A 26,800-nucleotide genomic window follows, 5' to 3' on the forward strand; every position below is an offset into this window, starting at 1 on the left:
CCTTTTCAGATGATCAGCCTTTTGGGCTGTGGGCACAATTTCTTCAGTGGGAAGTTACAGCATAAAGAAAGAATATCCTGTTGCATTGAACTGGAACAAAGGGCATTTGTTAGAAAAGAGGAGACTGGCAACACCAGTATCTCTTACTAAACCTATATTAATTAATTCATCTGGTGGGGGCTTTCTTATCAGTATCTTTCTCATGATCATTAGAGATGAATGTGATACTGATTGCACTTTGGAAATAGGCACTAGCATTACTTTCGTATTTGTTTTAAAGCACAAAAATTTTAAAAAAACACCCCAAACATTCAAGTGCAGATAATTTCCTTCAGAGAAAGCTGAGAATATGAAAATAACCTGTTGATGTAAATTGCCCATTTATTATGACTTATTTCTTCTACATATGTGCAATACAGTTAACCTTCTTTGGGTTAAATGAAATAATCTAGTTAATATTACTCATGGACTTCAACCTTTGACTGCTGATGAGAGTATAGTCACATCTTATGGAACACACTGAGGAGTCTCTCCTCCAGCAGATATGTAGAAGAATGCTGTGAGATAGAAGAAACCCTTGTAGAAACTGCAAAGGTAATGGGCAGTGAAAGGAGCAGAGTATCTAGTGGCAGGATGTGTATTCCCAACAGAAACAGTTGATGCCTAGACCTTCACTAAAATTCCCTTCTACTCTCCTTTTTTTCTCTAAGATTTCAGTTTTACATGCAAACTCCTTCTGTTCCTCTACATAGCTACTAACACATCTGAAAAATTTTCACCCACTCTCTATAATTATATAATTGCTCAAGTTGAGCAATTAAGATCTTCAAGTCCAGCTCTTAACCCAACCCTATTGTTTTCACTGCTAAACCATATCACCACATGTTTTTTGAACACTTAAATTAAATACAAATAATTCCATAAGCAAAAAATAAAAGACAAGACATCTACCCAAGGCTAATGGTTATTTGAAGTTATGGTAAAATTCAAAAAAAACAAACCTGTGACCTGGACATTTCTGGGCAAGGTGACCAATATTTGCAGCTGACGTAAGCTGGTAGGATGTCCCCACTAAATCAATGGATAATTATTTACCTGGTTGTGCTCTCATAACTTTTTCACAGGAAATGTGATGGGATTTACTCCCTTTCAGTGGTAAATTCTGCAAAACAGGATGATTAGTTCTATACTGGGAAGGTCATTTCAGTCTTATTTCAGAATAACTAATGGAGCTTTGAAAATGTCAAAGTAATGCGTGTGTGTGGCGTATGCAGATGGTAGGAGAAAATGCTATGCACATGAAACCCAAGCACAGAAATTATGGACTTGAAGCTATCTTTTCAGTGAAAGCTATTTAGCTCTAGATCTTTTCCTTTGCATTTTGAGAGGATTTATAAGAATGCATTATTCATAGCGAAACAACAGTTAGAAAGTCAGTTGTTTCTGGTGGAATGTGGTGGACACAAGCTTGCATATTTTTTAGCCTTTCATGTTACTACTGCAGAAAAATCTGTCTTGTTCCTTGAATACTGTATTGATTATAGTCAATCAGACATTTTGAATAGACTAAGGTATGCCCTACTTAGCAAAAACTGCATTGACAAAGAGAATGTATTAGTGAATCCTAGAAATTTTGGCATCAATTAGGCCTGCTGAGGTCTTAAATGTAAAGAAAAATGTGGTATTGTTCAATAACCCAATTTTTAGACTGATTATTAGAGATAAAATGGAGCATGTTTTTAAGTCTTGAGAAGGGTTAAATAATAGAAGGGTTTAAGTGATGCAGTCATCAGATGTTCAGCTGTCAAAACACCATTTTTCTGACTGTTTTGCTTTGGATCAAGAATTGTGATTTGTTCTGGGAAGTATGCTTTGGAGACCTCATTCCTGAAAGGGGTTAAGAGGTCATGCCATGTGAGACACAATTTTAACTCTAGGATCAGATTTTTTGAGAAAAAATATGTGGTCTTTCTCTGTTGATAAAGAGAAAAATATCCATAGGTTAAAAAGTCATTATTATAACACTTCTCTTTTCTTTTTTTTTTTTTTTTTTGCTTTAGAACCAATATTTTTTTAGCATTGGCTTGTATAATGACCATGGCTAATATATGGTACTGAAGTAAGTATCTCTGAAAGTCAGCTTTTCAGTATGAAAGAAGGGGAGTGGGTGGATAATTAACATGTATTTCCAGATTTTACCCCTTGTATATGTATGTTTAAGGTATGTGAGCCTCAGCACTCACCTCATGGATGGAGTATAAGATGATAAAGTGGGAAGATATTGTTTTGCTTTTGACCTTGTGGTGTGGGTATTATACCCCAGAGTGTTTCTGCATCTTTTTCTAGTTATTCTATTTATTTGGCTAGTTGGAAGTACAGACACTCTTATTGATGTAAAGTATCATAATGAAACTGCAATTAAAAGAGGACCTGTGCAGCAGGAAATGAGAATAAGACAGCTTCCTTATACCCTGTTAGGGAGTGCCTACACTGCTGGCAGCTCATTAAAGACTGATAAATACAGATCTTTCAGATGATACTGTAATATCTCTGAAAACAATAATACAAAGGAAAAATTTGAATTTGAATAACTACAGTGCAGAAGCTTTGTGAATGTGAATAGGAAAATATAATGGATAAAGGTTTTCACACCAGGTTTTATTCAGCTTCATTTGAATGCATTTCTGAGGCCTGAGGAAGCTGCCCTTAGTGAAGAACCTAAGACCTTGGAGAGCTGAATCAGAGGGATCTGTCAACTTGCTTCTCACTCTTGTGACTCTTCAGATTAGCAGCTGTTTTGATTTCTGCTAAAGGCTCCTAAAAAGAATTTTTAGGCAGGAATTCTCAAAATACAGGACATTCTGATAGTAATTTTTCAGGGTCCTGGCAAGTACCATTAGGTAGAGGATTAAGATAGCTGCTGGTAGGTGCTGTTAATACTCTCATATTGGCAGGATCCTTAAATATCTTAAAAGGCAGCTTTTCCTGAACTCTCTTCAATGCTAGAAAAAGGCATGTTTGTTGCCAGAATGTGGCTGTTAGTCAGTCTTTTAAAATCTTTGAGCTTTTAATATATCAAAATGTTACATTGAAAGAATCTGCCTCTGTGTGGTGATTCAAAAATGAATGGTGTACAGTCAGGCTACAGAATAATAATGTTAGCATGAGATTAATAAAACTTGTGGGTGACAGTAGAGTGGTATAAACATTCCCTGTTGTTCTTTTAAATGTTTATGAAAAAGTGCACAAAAGGTCCTTGTTTTGTGTTACCAATGAATACTTGTTAGTTGCTTCACCAATGAAGAGACACGTAGCAGAGGATCCAAGATTTGGATTCACTGCTTTTGTCATGAGAGTTTCTATAAACAGTGCCTTTGAAGATGATTTGCTGGAGTTTTCAATCAATCTAAAGCTTGAATGCTAACCCCATTTTGTGTTTACTAAATACTCTTAGTTTTCACTAGGGACAGAGCTGGATTTGCAACTCAGTCTACATATATTGACTCTCTTGGTTGTTATAATGCTTTTGAACTCTGCCGTTTTTTGGTTTTTTGGGGGTTTTTTTCCATGCCTGAAATGGAACTAAACCTCCAGTAAAGCCCTCCATCATCAAAATTTCTTGCTTGTGATTCATAGGTTGTTACCCATCATTCTAAGATTTAAAAGCAAATGTTTTAATATCTGTGCTTTCAACCGCTGCCACAAAGTTGTCCACAGATATGTTGAAAAGGTAATCCCCAATATTAGTAAACATATTAAATCTATTCTGGATGTTTTGCTCAGCCAAAGGCCACTCAAACTGAGAGGAAGAGAAAATAAAGGGCTGGAACATGTGGAATAACTGATTTCTCCACTCTATGTTTCATTTTTGGCAAAGCACTTATAGGTAGCAATATTGCCTATTTTACATTGGTGAATATGTGCTCTGAAAGAGAGGGAAAAGAAGCTTTTTCTTCTGGAATAACACATTATCTGGTTGACACTTGGGGGAGCTGAGCAGTTTAAATAAATAGGCAGTGGTCTCTGTAAGGCTGATATTCTCTTATGTACAGCTAAGAGCTTTTAGTTGGTAGAGTGTGACAAAGGAGAGGCTTGGAAATGAATCAAAGGAAATGAATCAAATGTTCTACTCATGCTGGGCCCATGTCTGAAGTTGCCTCAGATCAGCCAAAAGGGAGACTGCTCTCCCTGTGTAAGGATGGTTGGATTGGTCTAATTAGGAAAGAACACAATGACAAGCAAACAAAATTTTCCTGTGTCCATATTTAACCAAAAATACTAAACAATAAGCTTCTTTTTGTCACTGGAAATATTTTGTTATGAGATGATGGCTCATCATTGATCTTCACTCTCTGCTGATGGAACAGCTCTCTTGGGAGGCAAATATAATCAATATGTATCTTATCTGTTTGACAAGACAGAAAAAAAAAAAAATCAAGAAACAGATTTCAGCTTTTGTTTCAATGATTTAAAGCACATTTTCTAACTTTTTATTTGAAAAATCTGTTTGTAAATCCAGTCTAGAAAAATGCTGGTTTTATAAGCTTCAGGAACATGTTTCATTTGGAATGAATGAATTATTCCTTGCCAGCAGACAGCTGTAAATACATAAAATGTTCAAGCTTTTTGAGGCTTGGCTCAAATGCCAGCACAAAATCAATGACAAAAATCAATGTCTTATATGTGCAATACTTTACTTAATCATTAAAAAAAATTATTTCAAGAGCCAGATCCAGAGCAAATTTTCAGAAATAGCTTAGCTCCTATAGAGTTCTATTGATTTACTCCCATGCTAGATCTGGCCCACTGTGGAACCTAAATTTAATATAACTGTATCTTTTAATGTATTTATTTATTAGTGCTGAACATCATTGCATTTTACACCACCACAAAAGTGGATTATGTTTGTGGCAAATTCTTTGCATACACAGAATCTGTAATTGTGTCTGACATGGAAGAAAATTGCACTTGACATTTACAAGCTCAGGATTGAGTTTTCCATTTCATTTTGTGTCATTTATAAAAGAAGTTCATTGCTTAAATTGCACTGATGATTATAACTAGTAATTTGCATGAATGATTAGGATATCTGTTGTGAATCAGGGATTCTCAATGAAATATACAGCAGTATGAACTTTCAGAAATTTTCTTTCTATGTTGATTTGATATAGATTGTTTAGATTTAGCAAAGTAGCATAAACTACTTAGTATCTTGGTTTAAAAATTTTGTAGGGCTATATTAGGAAACTACAGAACTACTAGTAGACATCACTATATCTCTTTGCCATTGAAATGCAAACAATAAATAGAGTAGACTGTTTAGAAACAGTTTCTTAAACTTAATTTGATGTGTCCTGTGGTTACCCATCCATACTATTGCAGCACTGGGTTTATTAGGTGGTACAAATGCTGTGCATTGCAGTGCTGGGTGTGGAATGAACTACAGAGTAAATTTTCTGCTAGAGGAGTAGAGTAGGACTTTCAGAAATGATAATAATAAAAAACTGTGATGAACTGTGATGCTATTGACTTGACTTGGTGCTGACTGTGCTCATCATCTCTAAATATATCAGGAAATAACTCGAAGTTAAAATATGTTACTTTATAAAACTAATCGTGTTTGTATTAATTTGTTAGCATTGTTGTACTTTCTTAGCTCCTGACATCATGCATTTGAAAATCTTTACTTAATACTTTATCAAGGTAATTCCTCTCATTTAATATCAGTCAGCCCAATCCTCATGAAAAATATTCACTTAGCTAAGTAGTAATTTTCAGCCAACTAAAAAAAAATGCAGACTGCATCGTGTGTGCCTTTTTTCCTTTTTGGAAGGCTGTACATTTTTAAGGTAAGTAACCTGACTTTTGCCATCTCTTTGATTGTTATACTGTTTCCTCTGGTTAATAACTAATACTTCATTTAATTTGTTTTCTATCTGTGACACCTCATTTTTTGTACATTTCTATAACCTGTATTTAATAACTAGATCTGTTATTGTACAGAATAAATTAATTAGATCATACAGCAATTAATACCATTGGGCAAGAAAGCTGAAGCAAGATAATTTATTCTGCATAAAAAGGAGTCATAAATCATGGCTGGCTGCTGTTTGTGCACAAGTAGTTAATGTGGATTTCCATACTTAAAATACAAAGTTGACTTATGGTGGTTTTTGTCATATTTTTGAGGAAAAAGTATTGTTAGTAATATAAGGAAAATTTTGTCTATTCTTCCATTTGCAAACCTCATTGATTACATAATGAGACTAATTTCAGGATCAGACATCACAGGTTAAGGCATAGTCTTTTTGAGGTCTCTTCTGATTTCCTTTCATAATTCTGTAATTACATTGAGGTAATGAATAATACAATACATTTTCAGGTTTGTGAAATGTTATATGCAGCCCCTTTGAAATTCAACATTATATGAGTAGATTATATTTTGTCTGTTATATATTTGTCGATGCTGTTTATTACTCCTTTCTGTTCTTTTGGGATCACACACTTTTGTAAAAGATTGGAAATACAGAATGTTATCAATGTTAGTTGTTTTGCTTCATAATAGCAACAATACCAGGCAATATCTCATTCAGGAATTTAGGACAACATTAATTAAATTCTGCCATCAAAAATATGAGTATTTCTCAGCAAGGAAAAATTAATTTGTGATTTATAAGTACTGAAACTCTGTTATTCAGAAGTTTAACATTCATGGTAATGTCTAATTCTGTTATGCCTTTGAACATCATTACCATGTTATGAAATAAATAAATAAATAAATAAATATAATGGACAGGCTTTTTTTTTTGCTATTTATATTTAAAACTTGGAGTATAGTTATAGGATTTTTTGAAGTAATGGAACTTAATTCATTAATGTTATACTTGGATTCATTGTAGGGGTAATAGTTTCTTTATGGTTATCTAATGAAGATTATGCAGTGACTGGAAATTACCCTTAAGAATGGAGAATATCCAGAGACCACTTTGAAAACTGAGGAAGAAATGTAATACCAGTCATAAGAAAACATTTGCTTCATACCTGGCATTCATTCACAACAGTTGTGCATGACATTTGTGTAAAAGGGCATATAGTTATCTTCACACTCCTTGAAGAGTTTCTCTGTGCCAGAGGGCTGTTCAAAAATTCCTTTTGCTGCCAGTAGCCAAGGAGTTATTACCACATTTGGAAACTGCCAGGAAAGCTGGGTCCTGTCCTATTTCCCCTGGCCATTCTTTGTACTACTTGTGAGAGAGGGAAATTGTGTCCCCCAGTGCAGCAGCTGAGCATCACTGCGGGATCTCTGCACGCTGTGCTCGTCGCCCCTGCATCATCCTGCTCTCTGCTGCTGGCATGCTGCGAGGCAGCCGCGCTGCTCGGGAGCCTGGCTGGTGGGTGTAGGTGAACATTTATTCACAGCTGTAAAACAAGCCTCGTAGAGACAAGTGTTAGACATGACAGAAAGAGAGAGAGAAAGAGTAAATCCTCATTCTGGGTTAGTTAAAGGAAAGCTTTTTGTTAACATCTGAGAGCCCATGGTTTTGGCTGCATGGCAATGATCCTCCTGCCTGAAGCTGCTTCTTTTCTAGACAGACTTATACCAGGATCAGTATGTGTAGCAAGAGATCCACTGGCCAAATTAATTTTTCTTATGCCAAACTAAAGTAAATAAGAATGTCCATAACTCTTACAAAGTAGAATTTTGGGAATGGCATCATGTCTCAAGATTAATTGCTACAGCTGTCTCAAAATACGTGGCTTTGTATAGAAGGAACATTTTTCACATTAGCTGTACTGAGGTAATCGCCATCCTCGTTACAGCTATAAAGATTTGCATTGTCTTGCTCACATCTGTGTTTTCTGAAGCACAGCATTCTTATGCTCTTCTAAGAAATGGTGCAGTAATACAGCATTGTATTTCAGTACTTGAGAAAGATGAGTCTCAAGCCTTACTGGAGTGAAATTCCCTTTACTTTTACATAGAGATTTGACTGATGTATGGAATAACCTGTATTTGATGAAACTGCTCTTCAAGAGGGAGTGGGACAGACTGCATAGTGGATTTTTTGGCCATAAAGTCAGCTTGATGAAGGCAAGGTAAGGTGACAGATTGAACGGCACAACCGAATCTATTATTGCTATTACTTTTCTGGTTCAGAATACAAGTCCAGTAAAGACAACAAATGCTTTGATTCGAGTAGTTCTGACATAATCCCTTTTTTTAAGAGGTAAGGGAAAGTGATTTTCCTTTTCTCTAGGAGGTAAGAAGGCCATGTCTGCTAAGGCTGGGTGCAAAAGAGTGAATGTCATCTCTGAGAAAGTAGGCAGGAGTCAAGTAAATTTGCCAAATATGCTCAAATTAGAGCTGTCATTTGTCTTTGACTGAACAGATGGAAATAGAGAATGAAGACCATAGCCTTCAAATGTCATTGGGGAAAAAAAAATCAGCTAGAAACATAAAGCCCATCTAGGAAAAGAACCACCATGATAGCCCTAGGCTTCATATTTGTTTAAAATTGGAGGACTGATCAGACAACAGTTCCAGGTGGATCTCATACATGTGTGTTACTGATGAAAGGTAATTTTCACAGTACAAGTACTTTATGACTAAGAAAAAATTGCTTGTATTTTTTTGTAAGTAACTAAGCTCTGGTCTGGGAAAAGAATTCATGACAGCAGTAGAATATTCCTGTACCTTGTATTTAATTTTAATGAAATTAAAATGATGAATTAAAGTAACTGACACTGTAATTTCTTTCATTATTTTTGGTTTTTTTGACATATTTTCTTCCTTTGAGACTGCACACAAGGTTTGAATTGAGTTCACAAGTAATTCGTGTACGTACGTCAGGTTTTCTACATACTCTCTTTGAGACATTTGAACCCATATTTTCCTCTTAATATTTTCATTACAATCAAATCAGGATAGTATCCAGACATGCAGAATGTCCAAAAATAATGCATATTTTTAAATATTAAAATTGCTGTGGAAGCTAATATGTACATCTAGTACAAGGCTGGAAAAAACATAGGGCATAGTAAAAAGAATAATAAAGAAGACAAGGAATTTGCAAATGCACATGACAGGTGTGTCAAATTGGCAAGTATTGTGCTGCAGAGACTTTTGAAGCTTTTGTGGAAATGGTCCTGAGATTTTTTTGTATAATAACACCACTGTTGATATTGGTAAATATTGTGAGTTTGCTTGTGAAATTTTCTCATATAGGCAGAATGATTAATAAGACAAAGGAGGAGTGGGGCATCATACGGGAGATAGTGAATAATGAGTGTGGTAAGTGAAAGGCAGTTAAATTATTAGGCAAGGGTGACTTATTAATGTGTTTTCTGCTTTAAGATCTCTTCCATTCCTGTATATTTTTGCTTTTATTAATATTGGATAGTCTATATTTTGTTTTGTCAGTGGTTAATTTTCAACTGTTTTCCACATTACATCCATTAGACAAACTTTTTTAACACAACTGAAAAATGGTGAAATTATTTTTTTCATTAAAAATAACTTCAAAAGAGAATTACCTTAAACATGAGAAAAGTATTACTCACTGAATTGTAAACCCCCAAACGCAAAAATTTATAATGAAAGCTGAAAAATATTTCAGCTTTTATAACACCAGCAGTCAACCTAAAAGGAGTTGAATCATCTAAAACAGGGCTAGTGTGTTCTAAAACAGATGCTGGATAGAAGATAGATGGAAGATAGATTGGCCTGTGAGCCTGAATAAACTTTGTCTCTAATTAGTATGCAAATCTCACCTGCTCCAGGGCTCTTCCTCTTTCAAAAATTATGATCTATTTAGGCTTTCTGCATTTTCTGGTGAATAATCTCACCCAGGAGGTTTCTTTTGCATTCCAATTTTCTTCATACCTGTAATTTTTAAAGTATGCTGTACTCTTCTAGGTCAATATTTTCTTCAAAGCATCAAAATGAGAAATGTTACCATTTTGGAAATTAAAAGAAAAAAATCTGAAATGAATGCAGACATTTAATAATAAAAATATTTTTGCTTAATCCTGTAGGGTAAAATTCCCTTTTGCACTGCATGCTTATATATATCTAAAATCCATACAAAAATTACAATGAGAAGTGTGGAAGTCAAATATAAATTTCATTCTTCTGGTAAGCATTTGACTTGATAGCTGAATATTTAATACCAGAATGTTAAATAAAATACAAAAATGCCTTTAAAATTTGACCTTAGACTGTTAAAAATAGTGATGGTTTTCAACAAAGTGGGATCCCACTTAGTCAATATCACTGGCATAAACCACATCAGCATGTTATGAAGTATAGCCTTCTAAATATCTGTAAACTTCTGAAACTCAAATCCTGTTCCTCTTCCTTTCCTTTTTTCCTGAGACTATTCCCTGTGTCAGCATGGAACTTAAATGAAGCATCTAAGCAGCTGGACTTGGTTCAGGATATGGATCTTTTGAGGGATATATTCATATCATCCACCTTCAGACAACTCCTTTCAGGACTCTACCTTCTAAATAAGCAGCCTTTTTTCTACTCTCTAGATAGGAAAGCTCGTTTCCCAGGTTTTAATGGTCAAAATCTTCATTATCTGACAGCCTTCCACTGTGCAAATAAGTCCCTGGGGCTGAATGCATGTGCAGTACACACTCATCTGCACAGACACATGATCAGTACCTGTAATGGCAATTCCTGCACATTTAGAGGGCTCTCCAAGTGCAATGAAAAACAAGAATGTACTTTACGCTGTATATATTTAATGGTGTAAGATCTTTTCTCTGAAATGCATGAAGGGATTTAGCTACTCTTGTTCTGTATGTGTGATTCATCTTTGGTGGCCTTGAAATAATGAAAAACTAATTAAATACACCTGTATTTTATTTTCCATCTATGTGAAGGGGGCATCCTTGGATAAGTCACATAGATGTAGACCCTGAAAAGTTTTCAAAGGCTCCAGTTAACTCCAAAGGCATCTTTAAAGGTTTGGGCTTTAATCTTCCTAGCCTTTCATTTCCTTAGCTTTAAGATTAAAATGTTACTATGCACATATCTCTGCAGCCCTTTGGAGACTCTTGGATGAAAGGTCCAGTAAAACTTTAAACCATGTTTTTATTATTTTCTTATTGGCCACTAAAGAGAATTTTGCATGGAATATATAAGCATTTTGAACTACAGAGGTTTGCAGAGTTTATCAGAATCAAGACATTTACCCTACATATTTATGTAACTATTATAAAATAAAAGCACCAAACATAAATAATACATGCAAGTATTTAAACTTTTTCCCCACAATTTTCTTATTATTTGATCTGATTTGATGGACAGCACTATTGAAGCTCTTCTGAGAAATGTCTCATTGTCCCAGGAAAGGTGCTTCTCAGTAAAAGGTAACTATAGGAAAATGCTTTAGCTTTAGGGAGTCACCTGATTCTAGTTCAGCACTCAGAGGTGGAACCAGGAATCTTGTTTGCTTAAGACAATTAACAGAATTACAGGTGCCAAACTATAAAATTGCTTGAGACAGAAAAGAGTAATAGGTCAAAGAGAAGCTATAATCAAGAAAGAGGAAGTTCTGCATTTTCATTTCTAGAACGATCACTGTGATTTTGTTTTGGAGCATAAAAATGCACAGAAATGGATGGAAACTTTGTTTTTAAGCAACATATAAGTGTGAAAAAATCAGTCTGTGCTCTTCGGTGGCAGCCAGGTAGATGGCAGGTCCTTGGCAGATGTAATGCACTGCCTGAGGCAGTCCAGAGCAGTGTGTGCTACCCTGGGGGCTCCTCCTGCTTCTGGTTGCACAAGTCCCTGCTGTGAGATGGGAGAAATAAATCTCTTCCACTATCTTGCTTGCAGATTATCTCTGTGCAGCGTATTTACAGGGCCATTTTCCTGCTGTGTTCACCAGAAGACAAAGCCGAATTTGAATCAGAAAGTTCTAGTTCATCAAGTCTTATTTTAAATACTTGGGTCTCTACCTTCATTTCAAAGCCTTTCTCAGGCATGTTCAATAGCTCTTCAGAGAAAACTAGGCTTTCTCAAGCTTTTATTTCAGTTAGGCTAAGATAAATTCCTTGTCCAACAAATGCTAAAACTAGCATGAATCCCACCCAGCTCAGAAACAGTGCACAACCCAGTCTGAATATTGAGACTGGAGAAAGTCATGCTGCAAGCAAACATATTCACATATACTGATATACTTCAACTGAGCTGTCTAAAAATGCTTTGCAAGCTCTTATTTTATCATGGGGTGAAACTCAAACATTTCATATGAGACAGTGTCAATTTTATTATTTTAGAAGATACATTGAAATTTATGTGAGAATTATGATGTCTAGAAGGAAAAACACCTCTTTCAGTAAGAGAGAAAAGATGCCTCTGCTATGCTCAGAGGTGGAAACTCCCAGTGTCCCACCAGATTCAACTCTTGGTGTCAAAATAACTTAATTCTTCTGACTGTCAAGGTACTATTGTAAAAATATTCATTTCATATAGGATATTATAAATTTTAAAAATTAATTTCTGGAAAAAAGCCCTAAATCTTCCCAAACCTCACCCTTTATGGGGCATTTTGAAGAGTTTGATAATTTTAATCTTTTTGTTTCCTTGTTTAGTCCTGTGTTCCTGCTTGTCAAATAATTTGAGTTATGGTAGTCTTTCATACAAAAAAAGGCTTATAAAATCAGATTAGGGCAATGTGGATTTAAGGAAATCTAAAGGAAAATGAACAAGAACATTTCTCTGAAGCTCTAGGAATAGTTTGCACTAATGCAGTAAAAGTTTCAATGTGTAATCAGGAATAAAAAAAGGAGACTGAAGTAAATTTACTTCTTAAGTTTATGATGAGAAAGTAATATTCAAGAGAATGCAACAAATTACCTTTTCCGTTCATTATTATAAATATATCTAAGAACTTCACATTATTGGTTATAATTCTGACTCAGCAGATTAGGGTGAGTATATTACCTTCAAAACCTTGCTAACACAAGTGAGGTTTTTGTACTTTGCTTCTTCCATTCCAGGCTTCTTTTTCTCCTATTCCTTTCCAAAGGATCAAGCTCAGAAGGAATGAGGAGGTGACCACACATCCTGGCAGATTTCTATTTCTTTCCCTTTCTGTCTCACACAGATCACTGAGAGAGAGCTGCTCTTGAGGCAGGTTTCTCAGGCAAATATGAGACCAGAGCAGGTGTTAACAGACCAGACAGTGATGCATATACTTTTTCTATTATTATTCCTTTCTTTTAAATAGATTTTTTTATCATGAAACAGGCTTCTTTGACTTCAGGTGACAATATCTTCTATCTAGTGAGCTAAGCCCTCATCATATTTAAAGGTGCGCCGTGGGTAGGGTGAGTTTAACCCACACTTTGTACCTTTTTAATTTCAATCTTAATTTTCTATAGACAGGGAAAAAAGAGTGAAATCCCCTTTTAAAACTGAAATTTCTGAATTTTCCAGTCATTTTTGTGGAGCAGTAAAATGAAAAGAAGAATTAAAATGCTTATAGGGAATGTTTATTAGAGTTACTTATATTCAGGAAGAAATCAAGGCTATTATTTGATGCAAAATTATATGAATGAGACAATGTAGCAGGCTTTGGTACTTAGAGATTTTTTAATTCACTTAATAAAAATCAGAATAAAATGGTTGTTGCCTAAGAGGGTTAATACAACTCTTTGAAAATTGCATTGAAAAATTGTCACTTTGACAGAGTTTCAAAGCACAGCATCCTTTCTGCTGCAACACACACCTGTTCCCTATTTGTTCCTAGCAAAGTCAGAAGGAGACCTGAACATCACACGAATCTCATTTCTGTCACCTAAAGGTACTATGTGAAGATACAGAAGCAATTTCATCCAAAAGATACCACAGTTTCTGCTCTAATGAAAACATTTGCCAAAAGCCTTGCAAGCCCTGTAATTTTCCAGTTTCTGTTTGGGAAATACTGACTTGAATATAAAAAATTAAACTTTCTCAATTAAGTTCTCTTTAAAAAAATCTAATTATATTTTCGTAAGCAATGTCTTGACCTAATTTGCTTGAAATGCTTTCCCTGTGTACTCCTTGTTTTAGACAAACAACCAAAAGACCTGGCACATATTTTTAGCTTAATTCTTTTTCATTCTAGCCAAGTTCATCTCTATGACACAAAACTGTTGAACAAAGAAGCATCATTTTCAGATATTCACAAGGGAAGGAAACATTGTTTTCCTTGTGCAGGCTTCTTTTTTGGGTTTTTTTTGGGCTTTTTGATGTTCTGGTTTGCTGTACAGTCATAATCTCTCCTGCTTTGTAGGGTGTGTGTAATAAATGGGGTTTGAAATTCCTTAAACACTTTAGCTCTGCTTCAGCTATTAATCTCAGCAGCCATTTATTGGTTTGTATTCTGCAAAGCAATGGAGATTATCCTTTAATTAATTCCATTGAGGGGTTCAGCTGCCATCATCAACCACAATATGGTTTCATAAATTAATCTTGTTGGGTAAGTATAATGCAATCTATTATAACATTTATATTAAAATGCAAGCAATAATACTAGAAATCCTGTGCAATGAAAAGATATATATATCTGTGTATTTCCCAAATGCATTAATTAGTATTATATGAGTATAATAATATTAGTGATTAGCATAATATATTTTTATATTTTCAAACCATTTTATAAATATTTCAGAATTCATCAGAAAATAAAAAGATAACGTTTTCTTAACTTCTACAGAGGTAGCTGTCTTAAAAATTATGAAATTACATCTTACATCTAGATATATTAAAAATATATCGTGGATCTTCAGAACTCTGCTTGAGATCTAACTTTCTCACCAATTTGTACTATTGTAGCTAATCAGTTATAATAATGAATATTTGCATATGTGAACATTTTGATATCACGAGTACGTTAGGGAAAGCATGAAATACTGCCTAAATTATTTGATAATGTTTTGATCTCAGGAAGCTGAAAATTCTTGGCATGGGCACCTTTTCTGCAACAGGACTGATTGTATTAGAAGACTGGTTATGTGGGGTGTTTTCTCTAGCATGACATGAACGAAGCTCAGCTTAGCTGTTCGTTTGGTCCAAAACTAATTTGTGTGCTGATAGTGTTGGTGTCAACACAGCATGTTTGACTTCCAGTGCAATGCTGGAAAATTTGCTTTATTTGATCCTGTTAAGATTTCAGGCATACCTAAATTTTAGTGGAGGTAGCAGAAACAAGTGGGGAGGTAAGATGGCTCTTTTACACTCACACAGGCTAAAGTCAGGAGATGGGCAGATCTCAAATTTCAGATCAGTTCAAGCTGGTACAATAAGGTATCATTATCAATGCTTCTCTTTTCCTAAGAACTGCTTTCAGTAGGATTTCTTTATGCTAAGAAATTAATGAGAGTGTGTGCTCTCTGTAAAAGTCATCTAGACTTTTTATTTAAGTTAATTAATTAATTAGAATCCTCCAGACAATCTGCAGAAATAGCTTTATTAAGCCCCTGAGCACTGTAAGATACTGCAAACCTCTTTGTGCAGTCGATGTAAATCCTAATATTTCATTGATTTCGGCAAAGAAATGCAGAGTTTAAAATGGAAAAGTCTTCTATACTAATTTTAGCTTTTTGGTTATACAAATTAGAGATGATGAGCTGTTTTTCATCTTTATAGATAGACATATCTGTGATTAAATAATTAGTAATTTGTGGTATGATTCCAATATATGTTTACTTTTGGCATTGTAGGTCCAGTATATCAATCAAGTTGTTCAAGGACAGAAGCAGAGTTCTGTGTTTGCTGAAATTTTATTAAATGTGCTGCTTTGAGAATTTCTAGTGGATAACAATAGAAATTGCAACTGCTCAGTGTCCCATAGAAGCTCACATAACACTGTACGTCCTGGAAGCTTAAATCATCACTCAGGGCTGGCATAAAAACAGACTCACACCAGCGACTCAGGCTCTCCCTTGCACTCTGTGTGTCACTGATGTGGTTATGTTGTGAACAGTGTTGCACTATGGCAGCAAAATCCTGTTCTACTGAAAGCAGCCCTGGGAAGGCACGTGTGTGCCTAAGCAGGCAGCAGCAGAGGCAGGGTGCTGCCAGGACAGGCTGTTTAAATGCAAGCCAGCCAGCAAGAGCTGCCACTCAAGTTGGCTCAGGAGCTGATACTACAGCAATCACCACCCAGGCTCACTTAGCAGGAGATCCAGGGCATGAGGTTGTTCCCAAAAGCAGATCTGTGTTTCCACTCCTTCACACAATCAATCAGGTTGTAAAAGACCTCTGAGATCATTGGGTCCAACCTATGACTGAACACCACAATATCAACTAGACCATGGCACTGAGTGCCACATGCAATCTCTCCTTAAACACCTCCAGGGACCGTGACACCACCACCTCCCTGGGCAGCCCATTCCCATGTCTAATCCCCTTTTCTGTGAAAAAATTCTTCCTAATGTTCAACCTAAGCCTCCCCCAGTGCAGTTTAAGACTATATCCTCTTGTCCTGTCACTAGTTGCCTTCCTGTGGTAGTTGGTGTTATTCACTCCAGAAAAACAGCATGTACAGTGGAAACATATCCATCAGGATCTGTTTAATGCTGTAGATGATGTGGTAATCACATATCCTCTGAACAGAGAGAGACATAATACTCTCCCAGGATTTTCCTGGAAAGCTGTGACAAAGTTCAGAGAAGAACTAAGAGAAGAATTCTTATCTCCATTTGCTGCACCTGTTCTTGTGCACATGTGGCATGTGTTATGGAGATTGTTTACCAAAGGGTGGTGTCTTAATTGGATGCTGGATGGTGTTTAGATTGATTGACCAATTAGGTTAAAGCTGTATCAGACATTCTGCAAGAGTTACAAGTTTCTTAATAATATAGTATAATATAGTATAGCTTAATAAAGCAATTGGTCAACCTTCTACAATCATGGAGTCAATGCTACTTATTCCCCATTCAGGGGACCATTACCACAATAGATGAAATGACCATCTTAATTTTTTCAACAGACAAAACACAGTTTGTAATCTGTGGATTTAAAAATGGGACTTATTTTGGGGTTTTTTATTTTTGTTTTGCTTGGGTTTTTTTTAATTGTTTTTTTCCCACTGTCATTGTCTCCTCTTAGACCTTTCAGTTCATGAAAAGCAGTGAGGCTCTGCGAGATGTATTATAGAAAAATGGTAATAACTACTTTAGAAATCGAAATCTGCTCTCAAAGCATTGACTTTGTGATCAAATTTCCATAATTTCTGTTTTACTCTTTGCAATAGCAGTTATAATTTTTTGACTCAGACTGCTCATATATTTTCAGTTAACATAATATGGTGATATGTTGAAGTGGGAAAAACACTGGATCTACTGATAAATCTAATTTGTATTGAACTCTTAATGCTAATACGTGGAGCAGGTCAGAAGTGTTGTCAGATTATCGTAATGACTCACGATATTTGTGGACTCATAATAACATATATGAGTAAGTAGTTTATCATCTGCACTGACTATTAATTCATCTGATGACTGGATGAGAAGCAAACCCAGTTCACTGAGTATGAGAAATTGGAAACATGGTTCAAAGTCTCCACAGTCAAATTGTCCAGGAAGAGACACGATACACCCAATTTATTAATGCTGGGTTTGTTACATTCTTTAATTATTTAATAGAAAAAAATTGACAGTTTAATTATAGCATATATTAGACTTTAGTGAACCTGTGTATTTGGGAGTCTAGCCAATAAGAAATAATATTTTCTTGTCTTATTTTTGTCTGTAGAAATTTTTACGTCTGAACGAAAGGACAGTCTTTTAAAAAAAAAAAGCTATTGCCTTAAAGGTTCATATCCCTACCTGTGATGGATAGGAGCTTGTTATCATTCTCTTGTTATAATATTGAGTGACTAATCAAATGAAAAATTTGATTGCTACCTGTAAGTCCCTATATAACATTCTATAATATAGAATTCTATATAACAGCATTTTATTTAAATCTTTAAAACATGGTAAAAGTAAGCTTAATTTTTAATTTAGGAACCTCAAAGGAGAATAAGCTTTTTCTTTAAAAACTGTTCAGTGACAAATTATGATAATTGGGAACATCATTACTGTCTGTATATCCTTTTAGGTAGGCTCTTCACATGCAGTGGAGGTAGGGAACATGTTCTATATTGCCTGAGAGCCTGTTTGCCTGCCTTGGTTTTTTTACATCTGTCTTGGATCAGTTCTTTAATAGAGCTAGCAGAAATTGTCACTCATGTGACTGTTGTCCCAGGGTTAAGCAAGGGAGCGCTGGGAAGGACCCAGGAGTATCACTCACCATATGGTACTTGGCCTTTCACATCACATTGGTGACATTGGCTCGTGGAAGCACTGGGAACAGTTATGTCTTCTCCTGCTGTATTCCATGACCATGAGCAGCAGCACTGGGAATCTGGGTTGAGAGGCCAAAACAATTTGTCAACCCCAGCACAGGACTAGAAAAGATAATTTGTGTCCTCCTACAGAAGTCAATTGTGTTACATTATATGTTTCTGAATATGCAGTTTATGAAAACAGAAGCCTGAAAAATGAGCAAAGTGCAGTTTGGGTGCACATGAAGGTAAAATGCCTCACCCTTCATCCCTAAGGTGGGTACCAGGCAGCCAGAGGATATTGATTTTGGTATGAAATGAGGATACCTGTGCCACAAGGACAAATGGCATGAGGCACTACAATCAGAATTAAGACTGATTACCAGCTCCATCCACTGTGTTTTAAAAAATTTTGGTTTGGCTGGTGCTTTAAAACATGTACAATTTTCAACCCATCAGTGTAGCATCACATTCATGAGCAAGGATTTATGAGATTATATTTAGATTATTTAGACTAGATACAATCAGTTAAGATTGTAGTTAAGGTATGCTTGTAATTAGTTAAAGGCAGAGGTGTTATGTGATTTTCAAATTCTTTTCCCTTTCTTAAATTATACTCCAAAAATCTGTTTGAACAAGCAATCTATGACAGACCAAAAAGAAAAAGAATATCTTAAGGGTTTAGATATGGTCTCTACTACCAGGCTGAGATTTGTGATTCTTCTTTTTCTGCTTCTTCATGGCATTCCTTTGTCACTATGTCCCCTTCATCTTCTTCTCATCTTCATCTTCTCTCATCTTCATCCCAATTAAACCATTATGCTTTAAGAACCAAGCTGCAAGTAAAAAGTCTACTCCTTGTCCTCTCATTCCTTTTTCCTTGTCTTGCACCACAGACAACAGATCCAACATGATAAGTCACTTCCCTTTTAAATTTTGCACTTCCACTGCAGTGCCCAACAACACCTCAAAACAAACCCAACAACAAACAATCACAACACTCCCCTCCCTGCCCCCCAGTTCTCAGTAAAAGGGAATGCTGTGGAGTAGTTATAGAAGGCAGGCACAGCTAAGAAATGCTGTAGTCAGAGTTACAGCTTGAAATTTATGCCTGTGAAAAACATAGGTAAGTGTGTCAGTAGTAAGACAACTTGTAAAAACTAGATATCAGATTAAAATGACTACAGGCAAAGAATATCAGGAGTATGGAGTACTTTTTGAAGCACACCAAGTTGTAGGACGAGATATGTAAACATGATTTTCAGAGTATAAAAGTAGCTAGCTTAAAAACCAGAAGAAAACTCAGATGTGTTTTTTTTTTTATATTTTACTATCCAAGAGTTGGTTTTAAAATAAACCTTGATTCGGGACAAAGTAAGTTCTTGTAAGTGGTCCTCTTTCTTCAGAAGGCAATTAGTGGTAAGTTTGGATATCAGCCCTGTTACTATTCCCATTTGTAGAGTTTGACACAAGACAAAGAGCTCTCTCTGAGTAGAGCATGTACAGCCCTGCAGACGCAAGGAGGGGGTGGGAGAACAGCCTGGCAGCTCTGGAAGCATGATATGCTCAACATCTAGAATTTCTTACCTTTGTAATGCACTGGGAATGGTCTTTGTGTTGAAACAGGTGAAGAAGTCCTGGTGCAGGGCAAAATTCAGGAGAGATGTTTATTGACTGCATTTTTCCTGGTCTAAAAGCCAATATAGAAAATGCAATCAATAAGAGAACTGATTAATTATGCCTGACAGAAGCACCATAAGGAAGGCCTGAGCACAGCACAGTTGTACTCAGGACTGATTGCCAGCATTACATCTGGGGACGAATGAGGAAATGGGGACTAATGAGCTCTCCACTAAGGCCTCCTCCTGCCACCTCCACTGCACTGCCCAGCCTCAGTGGAAATAGAATGCTAATTAGACAACTGAGGAGCTGATTGTGATCAAGGATTTTGGAGCATTTTTATCAGACATTTACTGCAACATACTCAACATTTCTCAGCAAGAAGGAAAATCAAAAGATATGAGAGCAAGATGGACAGATGAAGTAATCAAAAATCAAGGTGTTATATCCACATGGACAAATTGTACAGTAAACATAAAATTAAAGCATTCAAATTTCCCAGATAATGGCTCTAACTATGGAATTTTTTTTTGTTTTCAAAAAGGTTTATGTTTTCAAACAGGGTAATTATTGAAGTTCTGTTGAAATCAGTATAATTATGTTGATTTACACAAGCAAAAATCAGACTTAAATAGAAAAACAGGAAAAGAAAATAATTTCTCCTCTCTCCTCCAACATTTACTCTTCTTTGAAATGTGAAAGGGTCCTCATGCAAAATGAAAGCAGATGTATAAATAGGGAGAATATCTGAAAAAATAAATGACTCTATGGATTTGTAATAATGATTTCTCCTGACTATTTCATTGTCTTAGATAAAAAAGAAGAAAATTTCTACCTCCACAGGAAAGATTCGGGAGCTCTGTAGACTTCAATTTTTAACATATAGCAAGAAATCTAAAACAAGTAAAACCAAGAGCTCTGCAAAATATGTTCCCGGTGGCATGATGTTCTGTTTGGTGAACTGCACCATTTATCTTTATTTCTTTGTAGGTGATGCTCTCTGTGAATACTTCTGGTTTGGGCCATGATAAGAGTAAAAGCAGATGCAGGAAGTCTGTGTGATATAAATAATGATTATGCTTGACAAAATACTTTTGACATTTTAAGAGGGGTACTGTTGAGCAATTTGCTCTGGTTTGTTGCTCTCCCATGAAAGAGCTAATTTAGTCCGGTTAAAAGCCAGCTTTCTCATTGGCTCTGAAAAAAATTAGTACTTCGTATGCAGTCCATATCCCCAGCTTCCCTGGGAGCTGGCATTATTAACCAAACACTAGTCCACTCCTTTTCAGGCATGGAAAATTGCTGCCAGAATATTTACTATCACCTATGTCTCCTGTAGAAACACACTCTAAATCCACTTGCAGAGAGTTAATAAGCCACTGATATAAAAATCTGCATGTCAAATATTAAAATTGATACTGGTGATTACATTTTTGCTTGCTGTTGGGTTTATCTGCTATATTTTTGGAAGTTGCAACAAACCAAACAAACAAACCAAACCCATGCCAGCAGCTCCATGGAAGGTATCCTGCTATAGGCTGGGATAATGTTAATTTTCTTCTCGATAGCTGGTATAGTGCTGTATTTTGGATTTAGGTTGAGAATAACGTTGATAATACGCTGATGTTTTGGTTGTTGCTGAGCAGCGCTTACACTAAGTCAAGGACATTCCAGTGCCTCATGCTCTGTTAGTGAGAGGGAGTACCCAAAGGTGGAAGGGGGCACAACCAAGACAGCTGACCTAAGATGGACAAAGGGATGTTTCATACCATAAAACATCGGGGTATAAACCATGGGTTGGGTGGAAGGAGATTATTCTCTGCTTGGAGACTGACTGGACATCGGTCAGCAGGTGGTCAGCAATTGCATTGTGCAACGCTTGCTTTTCTTGGGTTTTATCTTATCCCTCTCCTTTTAATTACCATTATTATTATTATTATTATTATTATTATTAATCTTATTTTGTTTTGTTCCAATTATTAAGCTATTCTCATGAGTTTTGCTTTGTTTTTGGTGATTCTCTTCCCTATCCCACCAGGGATGGGAGAAGTGAGTGAGCAGCTACATGGCACTTAGTTGCCAGTTGGGCTTAAATCATGACAGAAGGGAAAAAAAGAAGTTTAGGTGTCAATTATTTCAGCTAAGCTGCTAAAAGGAAATTTGGCGGCTTCATTACCCTTCTCTGGGCACCCTCCCACAACTCAATGTTTTTTTGTAGTGAGGGGTCTGGAACTGGACAAAATACACAAAATACTGGTGTGGCCTCACCAGTGCCCAGTACAGGGGACAATCCCTGCCCTGGTCCTGCTGGCCATACCACTGCTGATAAAGGCCAGGATGTCATTGGCCTTTTTGGCCACCTGGCCTCATACTGACTTATGTTCAGCTGCTGTTGACCAGCACTCCCAGGTCCTTTTCCTCTGGGCAGCTGTCTGAAAAAAAGGATTTATGATGCTAATTTACAAAAATGGAAATTGTTTCATGTCTGAAGCCATCTTTTTGTAATAAGTATATATATTTGTATAGAGTTTTGTTTCATTTTCTTCAACCAGAAAAATTTCCTTCAAATTAAATTTGACTGCAAGTTTATTTGGATTTTACTTTCCTTTAAGCATTTTCAACAAATGTGTTATTTAAACTGTGACATATGCTAAAAATACTTAAGTCTCCAATTTATTTACAAAATGTCTGTGTGTTACAAGTGTCTCCCAGTACATCTGCAGTTTGGGAAACAGCACACAGAGGATAGATTTGGCCTCATCTGCAGTCAGCTCTTGACTGTTGGATGAATGTCTCAGAAGAGTAAGCTGTGTAGGGTGCCTGTGATACAGATGCATGTCACTTAGTATCTAATGGTGCCGTCAAATTAAGTTGCATTTAAGGTTTCATTCAGCTAAAAGGATCTCAGTTAAAGGATGCTTGATTTTAATCAAGTGATTGATCATATATTGTGAGGAAATACCTTCCTTTTTTGTACTTCTTTTGTTTTTTTCTTAATATTTTGTTTAGCATGGTAGAGAAAAATATCTGGAATGTTAAAAAAGACTGTATTTTGCAATGTGAGTGGACATAGTGAAATACACTATAAATCACAAGTTTCAGTGGACTCCATGGGAGACTGACATTCCAAGTAAAAATGCACAAGGAAAATGATAGGTGAGGCTGAACATCTTTAAGTGAGCTCATTTGCCTTTGCTCTTGAGAATTTTCAGTACTGTCTTTGGTTCAGCTGAATGGGGTTTTATTATTTTAATTAGCTCAATGTCTTTGGCAGAGAACTGCTTTTGGAACAATACAGGAATAGGATGGGGATGAAATATAAGAAAATAGCACCTCAGCATCACTGAATTAGCCCATCTGTAGAAATAATTGCTGATGTTAGGTATGCTTGACAGAAAGCTTGCAGCAGCACTGCTGTGTTCGTTATCAGCGTAGATCTATATTCAATGCATCTCTAGCATGATAAATAATTCCTTTTGAAAGAGAAAAGGCTGGGTTTTTTTTTTAGAAAATCACTTATAAGCAATGGAAGTATCAAGCAGGATAATTGCAAGAAAGATTTAAAATGAGCATAAAATGACTGTGGCAAGTTGCTTTCATTTTCCTGGTAATGCCTTACTTAAAAATGGAGAATAACTTTATTCTTTGTAATGTACTTAAAGAACTTTTTCTCTAATGTATTAGACATATTACCTCTAATTATTAGTCTCATCTGGATAGAGATTCTCTGCTGAGTCTTCCTGAAAAGCTCATGTAGAGCCATTTTGCACTTCAAATAAATCTAGTCTGTCCTATAGTGCAGGAATCAAGGGTTTATCATGTAATGGAGCAGACTCTAAATCAGTCTCCCCTGTGTATCAACTGCAGTAATGCCTCTTCTTTGGCCTATATGCAGACTCACAAAGAAAACACTGTAATTTCTCCTGGAAAAGTGAGCAGAGCCCACAGGAGGACACAGGGGCTTTGCTTAGCTTGGGACTGGTGGCTGGTGCTGGGCTGATGTTGCTCTTAACCTAAAGCTTTCTGCTTGGATGCAGATGGAAGTAAATGACTGATGTGGGCTTCCATAAAGCTTGTGTTGGTCATCTTGGTGGGAAGGAGGAAGAAAAGTAGAAGATATATTGCCCTCTTAGGAAACAATTTTTAAACACACATTGACCTGCAGCCTTGTGGTTTTCACCCTCAAGTTACTGGGTAACTAAATTCCAAGTATCATGACTTTTTGGTCAGTGGAAGAAAATTTACTAAAACCACGTTTTGGAAAATGATTACTCTCATTTATCCTCCTTTTCAATTTCCAGCATTTAATTTGGTTTGGAATCTTTATTTAAAGAACAATAAACATGAGAATCTTTACGTATTGAAAAACTCATAAATTTGAGGTAAAAATCATTCTAGGAAAAAGAAGCTATGCAGTGATTAAGCTATGTAGTGAGCTATTAAACTTATTTTCAGTAGGATTCAGTCTGTGAAACCTTCACAGTTAGACAAACAACATTGGTGGAGTGTAAAGAAAAAGCATTTATACTGTCCCATGTTATGCATCTAAGAAAAAAACCCCTACAAATATTTGGAAGTTTATTGCAAGATTATATAATAAACTTTTTTTCCTTTATTCTTCCTTCGTACTCCTTATGTTTTTGTGAATCATTAACTTTGTGGCAACAGTGGGAAAGGTAGTTACATTGGATTTGAAATCAGAAAAAAGTTTGATAAAATGTAGATGTTGTTCTCAATGCAAGTTAACTGTAATGCTGTTCCAGCCAAATCTTACCATTTTTTTCAAGTACACAATGTGCAAGTATTGCTGTATATAAACATGTGCCATTTTTCAACTGTCACTGAAATCTCAATTATTGTGTTAGGTATTTTACCCTTCTAATTTTAAAATCCTTAAACATTGTTAACTTGTCATGGTAGGATATTTCCAAAATAAGAACCTGGGCACTGTCCCAGTGATCATCTTTCTTTTTCTATAGTGTACATTTACATTTTTGGGGGCCTGATTTTAGTTTTACTTCTGTTTATCTCCACTTATTTAATTGAGATCACTATTTCTTCTGCATGGAGAGTATATGATAAATAACAGTAGAATCAGACTAAGTTAAAGCCTGTATTTTACTATTTGTACAAATAAAGGCACTATCCTCTTCCTTGTCATTATCATTCTCCATACACTCTGGAGTTCCTAAGTACTTCCTAAAACATTACATATTAAATGTGGCTTGATTTCTGGTTATATCAATTCCTTCTTGCCTTTTTCTCTTCCATGATAGATTCAACCTGGACCAACCTGTAAGAGGTTTATTGTACTCCTGAAAATGAAGCAGCATTACCTCCTTATACTAGAATTTATGTGAAAGAATTAAAAGAAACATTTGGAGGGCTATTTAAAATAGATATAAATATAACTGCCTTGATGAAAGGCAAGTAATTTAATTTAACAGAAACTGTTAAATAAACAGCATGTTGTATTAGGTGGCAGAGTTCTGATGCCAATGAGTCAGGTTGCCAGAAGCTTTCAATCATGAGTCTCTGTTTTCAGTTGCTGATAGCATTGCCAAATATAAACCATTGTGGCTCTAATACTTTATGCTGAATATATCCCTCAGATATTTTGCTAAAATTTAAATTAAAATAAAATCTTACTCAAGAAAACTTAAGGATACAAATTCAGTTCTCCCCACCATTCCCCCAGCCCCTGCCTCCCCACTCTGCCCTCTGCATTGCATCCTCCTGCTGTGTAGGAGGGATGAAGGGGAGAAAAGGGAGAAAAGAAATGGCTGGATGGAACAGGAACAAGGAAACTGTGATAAAGGAAAAAAAAAAGAGGGGAAGAAAATAGATAGACATTAAAGAAATATTCCCAATAAAGTTACAAGAGATTGAAAACCAGCAGGGGAGGAATAGAGGCAGTTATGTTAGGGGGATGAATATAGGGTTGTGTGGGATAAGAGCAAGAAGTAAAGGTATGGGCAGGAAAAGGCAGACGGGAGTCAGCAGAGGGAACAGGAGTTTAGGAGCTACAGTGGGAGAGGAACTACATGGAAGGCCAGGCTGAAGGAAAGACTGACAGAGAACTTGGTACAAAGAACTTAGTACAGAATCTTTAAAAAACATAGAATATATTTTTTTCTTTAAGATATCAAAATTAATTACATCATTCAACTGTATCTACTTTCCCTTATTTATGAAATGGCAGAGAAATTTAAGTATGCCTTCATTCCCTGAAGGACAGGACCAGCTGGAGACTAACAGTGTTGTCACTGGTTTAGCATGAATATCCTTGCTGAATACCAAAAGGGGTCATCTTTCAGCAGGGCTGTATGGTAATTGTTTTTTGTAAAAACAATTGCACTGTCTCTGAACTGTGCCAAAAGAACCCTAAGGCTACAACTAAAGAACCCAGAAATTATGTAACACCTGAAAATTAAGGTTACTCAGGCAACCTGAATTATCTCTCCAGGCATGTATTTATGTTGATCCAGTCTTTCACGCTACCACAACCACCCACCACCACATGCTATTTTCTATCCCTCATCTCCATTCACCCCTGGATCTTTACAGGGCAAAAGGTCTCCCCTGCCCTTGTCACATGCTTTGTTGGGACTGGAAACTCAGGTCTACTTTGTGGTGTTGGGGATTAAAGACTTCCAACTGGTTTTCAGTAACTGGTTTTCACAGTGAGTCTTTTTCTTGCTTGCATCTGAAGATCTGTGTGTGAAAATACAATTATATGCCTACCTTGTTGCTTAATGAATTTTTGATAAATGTCATTGATCAAGTACAGCACTATGCTTTGTTTTCTGCCTCAGGTTTATTTTTATGTATATTACTTTATAAGGTAGTAG

General features: G+C 36.0%; 1 protein-coding gene across 8 annotated transcripts in view; it reads left to right on the forward strand.

Annotated features, from left to right (window-relative positions):
- RALYL (RALY RNA binding protein like) overlaps window positions 1-26,800 on the forward strand; it is a 370,535-nt gene that overhangs the window by 18,744 nt on the left and 324,991 nt on the right. Inside the window, exon 3 of one of the 8 annotated variants that reach the window (XR_011678356.1) lies at window positions 7,984-8,097. The exons of 6 other annotated variants lie outside the window; for them this stretch is intronic. The gene's annotated coding sequence lies outside the window, so the exon portion shown is untranslated. Of the gene's footprint in view, window positions 1-7,983; window positions 8,098-26,800 lie in introns of those variants that run through there. One more of the 8 variants, XM_071421351.1, reaches the window with a different exon arrangement.

The sequence above is a fragment of the Agelaius tricolor genome, unplaced genomic scaffold (genome assembly GCF_023055355.1).
Source record: "Agelaius tricolor isolate 1412-34295 unplaced genomic scaffold, bAgeTri1.0.p SCAF_2, whole genome shotgun sequence".
In the NCBI taxonomy this organism is placed as follows: domain Eukaryota; kingdom Metazoa; phylum Chordata; class Aves; order Passeriformes; family Icteridae; genus Agelaius; species Agelaius tricolor.